Raw genomic sequence first — 7,749 nt, forward strand, 5'->3', positions numbered from 1 at the left:
ACCAAAACCACCCTCAAGAAGCGATTCTATGGTCACAGATCCACAGTCAACACCATGAAGACTGAGACCCCAGTTGGAGAACATTTTAACCTTCCCAACCATACCATTAACGACATGTCCCTACAGGGGATTGAATCCTTAGGTAGCCGTCCTGACCTAGTACGTATCAGCAGAGAGAGGCTCTGGATGCAACGCCTTCGTACCATTCAACCTCATGGGCTGAACATTCAGGAAGGACATGACTAACTTTCCTCTGTTCCCTACACACTTAAAAATAATTGCTCAACATGGGGTAAAATGGACCACCTCTATGGTGTAAAAAGGGAACATGGTCAACAGATGTGTAAACTTTACACATTAATGCTTTGGCAAAGTTTTACCTTACTGTGGGGTAATATTTTACCACACAATGTGTAAATTATTTTACCAACTGAGCATTGTGTAAAATTTGCACAACAATGACCATGTTCCCTTTTGTACCCCATTTTGTGTAAATTTTACCCATGTCAAGCAGGGCACTGGTTTTACCCCACAGTTGTGTAGTTTTTTTGCAAAATAGTTGTGTAATATTAGCACACCTTTCGGGGTTCCTTTTTTTTTTTACACAACAGTTGTGTAATATAAGCACACCTTTTGGGGTTACTTTTACACACACACTTGTGTAAATAATATAATTTTATATATACTGTAAATGTTTCAAAATCGTGTCAAAAACATATACCTTTGAACAATTTGATATAACTTCCATACTTGCATATGCTTGCGTGTTAAGTAAGGTTGCAATAATTTTAAGACTTTAGATTATATGAACAAACATGGGAACAAACATTGGCTCTATGGCAAGGAAGCCTATGATCTCAGTGCAAGAAAATAAAACACTTGTAACATCAAAATGAACTGATAAAATTTATTAAGAATTCTGTAAATAACTTTCAGCTTATCAGGAAAAATGAATTTTCTCTCTTGCATAAAACAGAACATGAAAATCATAGAAGTGAATACCATTACAGTATTAGCAGCAATGCAGCCACATATATAGGTTAATAATATTGTTCATAGTAGGCTAAAATATTTTTGTAGGGGAGCCATTGCATAATGAAATGTACTTTTCTTATTCTTAATTGTTTTTCTAATCAGGTTGGTGTGTGTGGGGGGGGGCTTTTTTTGACACCACTTGCTATGGGCTTGCATAATATCAACCCAAGTTTAGGTGAAAGACGAGTTAAGCTACATATCAAACAGGTGAAACATACACATGACTTTTAAATCCCTGTGATATTTTATTCCTGGGGTATTTCCTGGATATCAATCTCACATAGCAATTATATAGCCAACAAAATCTACATTTTTTTAATTTGTTTGTGCCTAATGTTGACCTCATCAACGAGTTATTCAGAAAGTTTTCCAACATTCGGGCAGTATTATTTAGAATTAATGTAAAGTGTATCATTACTATGTGTTGGATAACCATGCTAGATGCTTAAAACCCTATGAAACTCAACTTTACTAAGCTGTCATATTTCTCAAAATTCTAACATATTTACATCGACAAATGTTACAATGTATCATATAGTTGAGGTACTAAAACAGAACTTTGAAGAAACTTAACCATCCCTTATATGCTTTCACAGTTGTTGAATAAACCATACTGGAGACCTCAAGTCCTTTAAAATCAACTATAAGCTGTGATATTTCACAAAAAATCTAACATATAATAGAAAGAACTCAAAACAAGTTTGAAAACACCAGAAAAATATCTATATGGAATGAAAGTAAAATCATCACTTATCTGTTATCACAGTTGTTCAATAAAACATGCTGGAGAACAAAAGCCCTGCAAAATTACCTATACGCAGTGATCACGTATAATGGAAAGAACACAACACAACTTTGAAAACAACAGAAAATATCTATATAGGAACAGACTCAAATCATCACTTATATGTTAAAATGTAAAGTTTTACATACCCTTGCAACCTGAAGTTAATAGCAGCTAGAGGTCTAACATCTGTTTAGCTTTACATAACACAGGCCAATGGATACAAAGAGCGGGCCCACTTCCAGTGCCTTCTCCTCAATGATGACGAAGAGCTACTGGAGCGGATTACTTGTTAACAATGACGAAAATAATGCCATGTTGCTGACAGTGGTCTTACATAATTGATTTGAAATGATAGTATGCCCTGAATGCCCTGATAGACCCTGGTTCATTCGGTACTTTAATAGCATAAATGAGAGTGTCTAAAGCAGTTCATACCCCCATAGCCTGAGGTGGATAGCAGAGGTCTAAAATCTGGTAAGCCTTGTAGCAGAGGTCAATTGCTGCAATAAGTGTGTCTACCACCATTGCCTTTCGCTCAATGATGACGAAGAGCTGCTGTGGCTGGCAGTAGTTGCCTCCCAAGATCAAAACGAATGGCTGTGTACGTCCATCAAATTGAGTCAAGTATTGCGCTAAGTTTACACCTTCCTGAAAAGACAAGTTATTATATAAAATTTATATATATTGACCACAATCTGGGAAATATGTATAGGTAACCTTCCAGTTGTGTAGTTTTAAGCATATCTGACCAATGCTAGAAAAAAAGAAACAGGTTTCTTCAGGGGGAACTTCTACAACACACAGGTCATACTTGTCTCGACACCAAAAGGATTTGAAATATTATTTAATATCTTCTTTTCCAGTCCTATGAAGATTCCTGGTATAATAAATTATCAAAGTCTAGAGGTACCATGGAAATGATATGTTAGTTCTGGCCAAATTAAGGGCAACTTATTTTGGTAGTATATTGCAGTAACATAGCCAGGTTCTGACAATGGGCGAGTTATGTGGGGTATAGAGTCAAAGGGGCACTGAAACAGGAAGTTTCCTTTAAAAGAGGGTATCCCCATGCAACCCTCACTCATGGTTACTACTAGTTCATTTTTGTTATGGTATTTCCTTTTGAGGAAGAGGCATATTCCGCACCCACCCCATTTGACAACCATGCAGGTTCTCCAGGGTTAACAGTTTATTTAATTGTATTTAGTGGAACTGATTACTATGAGCATAAATGCAGTATTTCAGGGCATTTATACTGTAGTACAGTAATACCTTTGATGATTGCCTGTGGCATCAGAACCATTACTTGAGTAATATTGCAACATTTACATATTGACCTCAATCTGTGACAACATCAATGCTATGTACACCAAAAACAATTGATTACAAGTTACTACGGGCTATTTACTAGCATGGTAATGATATATCATGCCATCTTCTGAAATGAGGCCCACCACTCAGAATTATGTCACAATAACATTGACAAACATGATAACCACAAAGATCATACAAAGTTTGGATATAATGTGACCTTTGGGTGCAGAATCATTGTTATTGGAATATTTTGACCTCTGACCCAATACTTTAACTGATATTTACGATGAGATCGATGAACACCATACACAATAAGATCTTTAAGTAACAAAGGGCGATCACCCATTGTTGAGTTATCACGTAACAAAGCCAAGCATCACACACTCACTCACGCATACGCAGTACACGTACATATGCACATGGACCTGAACACATATACTATTCCGTGTGCAGCAAGGCATCGAACCTGTGTTGAACAATGATATTATTACCTTCTGAAAGAGAGTTGCACCTTAGGTTGTAGTGATGTTTAAACTTTAAACGAAGACCGAGTTTGGGGATTATCTGTGTTATGCTCTCGTCATCCAGTAACTCAAATACTTCATCATCAATCCTGTGAGCTGTGGAAATTAGAGGGAAAATATTTTCCATATAACACTGTTACAAAGCTTAATAACAGTAATGACAAAGGACATGTTGCATATTAGGAAATTGCTTCCGTAAAATGAACATTCATGGATATTGCAATCATCACATATTATTCTAGACATAAAAAACAACCAGAGAATGTAAACATTTTATTGTGAAATAAAAAAAAATGCAGAGATATTAATGTGCTTACTGCTTAGCCCACTCATTAACATAACTTATTTTCTTCAGGTAAAAGTCAACTGCGTTCAAAGGTTAAACACTAACATCATTTTTTTATTAAGCCACCATGGACCAAGGTCTTAGTTGGAATGTAGGCTTCTTGTAGGCCAACTTCATGTGACACACCCACATATCAAATATCAGATCTGTCCAAGCTTCCCTTCTTGAGATATCAGGTTTAGTAGTTTTCACAATTTAACCTCTGATGACCCCAAATGACCATTGACCTCCCCAAAAATCAGTGCGCTTCTTGTCCCTAATGTGGTCACGTACACACCAAACATGAGAAGTCCAAAATTCCCTTCTTGAAATACTGTGTTTACAAGCTTGGCAGCACAAACACACACATACGCCATTATGATTGCAAAGCGTACTATTTTCATCACAACTAACAAAGCTTGTTTTACCATTTGGCCCTAACATATGAGAGCCAGGGTCTTGGTTGACTACTGCAGGATCATAGTGAGGCTTATTTTAATGGATATGCTAGTCATAATGGGTCATTGCCTGGCCTTAAACCTAATATTCAACTGGTAATGTTAGCCTAGGCTGTATCGCTTGCCTATTTGTAGTGTTGGTTAAGGAGACCTATCAGTATATAAATGTAGAATTGGCTTGGGCCTTAAACATAAGCCAAAGCTAGGATGGTTCAACGTTGGCCAACGTTATACGTAACCTAAGTTACTCTCATACGTGAGTAATATCTTTAGTACGAACAAGATGGTTATGTGCACTACCTAGTCTCTATGGGCATGAAAAGAGAATCTAGAGAGGAACGAAAGGCTATATATGTATGCTTGGCGCTTACTATTAGAAATAGCTTAACCTAACGTTCGACCTTGCACTAACATTTAGTCGTAACGTTAAACAAGAGTGAGGCCTAGGCGACGAGTATATGCCGTTTAAAACAGTTTTCGTTCAGTATTCAACGGTGAAATTGTAGTTCAAGACTTATTGAAATATTATTCTTTCCGCATAAAAGGTTAGTACTGATGCCCGAAATACACCATCCTACCTTCTAATTGTGGCTTCAGTTCCGCTAGGCCGATGTTTTCCAGAAATTGTGAAACGACCATCGAACTTTTAGTGGCTTCCATGTTGTCGTTCTGCAAGCAGCGACGCGGTATGAAAGCGTGTTTACACATCAAAGTTGTAACATAAATGTATTTTACCCAGTGCAGTGCAACAAATTACACCGGTATTTTGTTTTACCGGTAGAAAGGGGCAAACTGGTCCTTTTTTTTACACAATACGCATTTGTAAATCATTACACCTGTGTCTGTGTCGCATGATATACATGTTTTACTCAGCGTTGTGTAAAAATTGCACAACTCTTTACCCCTCACTTTTATACCCCGTTAACTTTTACACATTGTTTTTACTGTGTACTCCTTCTCCCCTTTCTCCCTCCCCCCCCCCCCCCCTTTCACTCTTCCTCTCACAGCTCTCTTCCCCTCCATTTTTCTTCACACCTTTCTGTCTTTGTCCCTCTCCAGTTTATTCCTTACCCTGTGCCTTTAATCCTCTCTTTGTCCCTCCACAGTTTATCTCCTTCCTCTCCTCTTCTCCTGTTGCTTTCTACTTATAATCCCCTTTCATCCATCTCATTGTGTTCACCGTGCTCTTTAACCTGTCTGTATTCTGTGCGTGTTTTTGTCCCCTCTGTTACTGTAACTTGTCATTTAGCCTCTGAAGAAGATCCTGCTAGGATCGAAACGTCAGGCCAACTTACTTTTACACATATAATATAATATGTAGGATTTCATTTTCATTTTATAGCAGTTATGTCTAGCATACTCATATTTTCCCACCAGTAATATTTATGTAATATATTCGTGCAATTTAACGTACAAACACACTGAATTATTCCCATTACTCCCAAAATATGCAATTAGCTGATAAGTATTGAACATTTAATGATACTAACACATTTGTTTAGAACATACTACATGCATACATATATATATATATATATAAATTTATATATATACATATATATATATATATATATATATATATATATATATATATATATATATATATATATATATATATATATATATATATCACAGTCTTTAATTTCAGTCGTTTATAATTTGATATCTTCCCATAGTCTTACATATAGACCTAGTTACCTTTATAATGATAGTCTTCATATACTTGTCAATGCAAAGGTCGCTTACAGTTTATATACCTAACAATTCTAACTCATGTGACTATAAGGTTTTTGATGAATGCAGGCATGCATAGTCGCCCTGTCAAGTAATCTCTATGCGCCACTGCATACCAGTAATTACTTTTGTCATATTATTTCGTCATTAAGCCTCATGTCAATTGTCTTTTAATTATATCGAGATCTATAGGTACCTCGATAAGCGAGGCAGAAACTTATTGATTGGTAATCCCATTCACGATCATGTTAATTGTCTATAAAGTTAATTAACATGAATGGTATATCGCATTCTGTTGTTTCGATTTCCAAGCTTTACGTAAGTAACCTCGATTAAGATGTCAAAGTTAATGCGTACGTCTGATCTTTAATTGTTAGTCTCGCCGTATCATGTTGTATCATGTATAAATAGAAACAAGACTTTAGTCGTATCAAGACATTAAAAAGCATGTTAAAGGGCTTGTCCGGTCGTAATAAAGAAAACTGTGGAAGACAAGTTATAATTCCATACTGGAAGAGGTGAAAAGTCCCATTTTGAAAAACTTGCTCTAAATTCTAGCAAAAATTATTCTTTCAAACTGTGGAGAACCATTTTGTCTAGATATATCGCCAATGCAAACATAGATCTCCCAATTGATCGATTGGGCAAATATGTGGCAAACACTCTTATTGTTGTTTTTGAAAATCATTTCTGCGGGCGTTGTAAACTTATATCAGGATTCATAATTTTAATCCGAATTTCGAAAGATATGGCAATATTTCTGCTTTATTCGCAAGATACAATGTAACAAACAACGTTGCTAAATTAAAACCACTGTACCCCTTCTGCACCCCTTGTACTACTTTAATTAAACAAAAAAAATCATGATAAGTAATTTTCTTTTTTAGCAAATGAATTAAATCCATTCAGCTGTTCCATCGCACTGTCACTTAAATACTAAATATTCTCCGTTTGAATGTAGTCTCCATTGATCCGTGCATTAACGTGTAACGAAATAACTTCAATGGCATATAACACAGCGAAAATACAAATCAAATATTTTACTGTCCAAACCAATTCGATTCTTGGCTTAACAAAAGTAGTTTCATGCGATTACAAGTCAGTCATCATAACATACGCAAACATATATTTTATAAACATTTTACTTCCATGCATTTCTCAGCATGGAACTGTGTAATTTTTTTTTTTTTTTTAACTCTGCAACATAGGAAAATTATGGAAAGTCAAGCAGGGAGAAAACCTGCTAATAAAATGCTTAAATATACTCCAAAGGGAAAAAAGAAGAAGGAAAAGAAAGAATCCGTGGAAAACTTGAGAATAGTATAAGAGGTTGATTTTTGGCGAATCTAGCAGCATTTTCTTCAGAGGCAGACTAGAATTCGAATTATGGAGGGAATAACATGAACAGACAGAAAAGAAGAGAGTTGTTAAAGAAGGCAAGTACCTAATGTTCTTCGTTAATCTCTATGATATAGAAAATTATCATAAACAAACTTTCCCAAACATGTTAAGAAAACTCTTATTTCTATTTGGGTGATATTATAACTTTAATGTTCGTTCAAATGTTCAAAT

The 7,749-nt window shown here is 35.7% G+C and overlaps 1 long non-coding RNA gene across 1 annotated transcript; it reads right to left on the reverse strand.

Annotated features, from left to right (window-relative positions):
- Positions 1–1,315: 1,315 nt before the first annotated feature.
- On the reverse strand, positions 1,316–5,300 carry LOC139968076 (uncharacterized). The gene is made up of 3 exons (XR_011793216.1): positions 5,022–5,300; positions 3,628–3,756; positions 1,316–2,470 (listed from the first exon to the last, which is right to left on the reverse strand). It is a non-coding gene; the product is annotated as an uncharacterized lncRNA (long non-coding RNA).
- Between the last annotated feature and the right edge of the window lie 2,449 nt (positions 5,301–7,749).

Source organism: Apostichopus japonicus, chromosome 5 (assembly GCF_037975245.1).
Source record: "Apostichopus japonicus isolate 1M-3 chromosome 5, ASM3797524v1, whole genome shotgun sequence".
NCBI classification, from domain to species: domain Eukaryota; kingdom Metazoa; phylum Echinodermata; class Holothuroidea; order Aspidochirotida; family Stichopodidae; genus Apostichopus; species Apostichopus japonicus.